A 540-nucleotide genomic window follows, 5' to 3' on the forward strand; every position below is an offset into this window, starting at 1 on the left:
CCGCCGATCCCCACGGCCACTTCTCCACGGCGGCCTTATTTCTGCTTTCGGCTGGATTCTCTCCAAACCGCAGGCTGTGAGTCTCTGACGTCCCCGCACAGGCGCAGGGAAGCAGCTGGGCTGTGCAGATGCTCCCCGGCCTCTGCGGGGGGCACGCTCTGGATGGGCCCTTCCCACCCCCCAGGCACTTGGTGGAGCCCAAATCTGGGTGAACTACAGAATGTGCCCCAAATTCAGAGTGGAGAGCAGATGGCTGGTGGGACTCCAGCCCTGGAAATGCTCCCTTTAAACACCTCTGGGGAACTTTACACATGTCTGCTGTCTGGTCATGATTTAATTACTCTGGGGGACGACCTGGGCGTTAGAATTTTTAAAAGCTTCTCAGATGATTCATACATGCAGAAAATCCTGAGACTTTCTGGCCTGAATCACTCGTTTGGTTCTGCCTCAGGGCCAGGGCCAGGGCTGTGTGACCTGCGGGTCTCTCATAGTCACTGTGGGCCTAGGATGGGTAAAGGCAGTTTAAGATGTTTAGGGAAA

The 540-nt window shown here is 55.7% G+C and overlaps 1 protein-coding gene across 2 annotated transcripts in view; it reads left to right on the forward strand.

Moving 5' to 3' along the window:
- FHL2 (four and a half LIM domains 2) overlaps positions 1-540 on the forward strand; it is a 53298-nt gene that overhangs the window by 51368 nt on the left and 1390 nt on the right. The window lies entirely within an intron of this gene.

This window comes from Lipotes vexillifer, unplaced genomic scaffold (assembly GCF_000442215.2).
Source record: "Lipotes vexillifer unplaced genomic scaffold, Lipotes_vexillifer_v1.1 scaffold777, whole genome shotgun sequence".
Classification (NCBI taxonomy): Eukaryota; Metazoa; Chordata; class Mammalia; order Artiodactyla; family Lipotidae; genus Lipotes; species Lipotes vexillifer.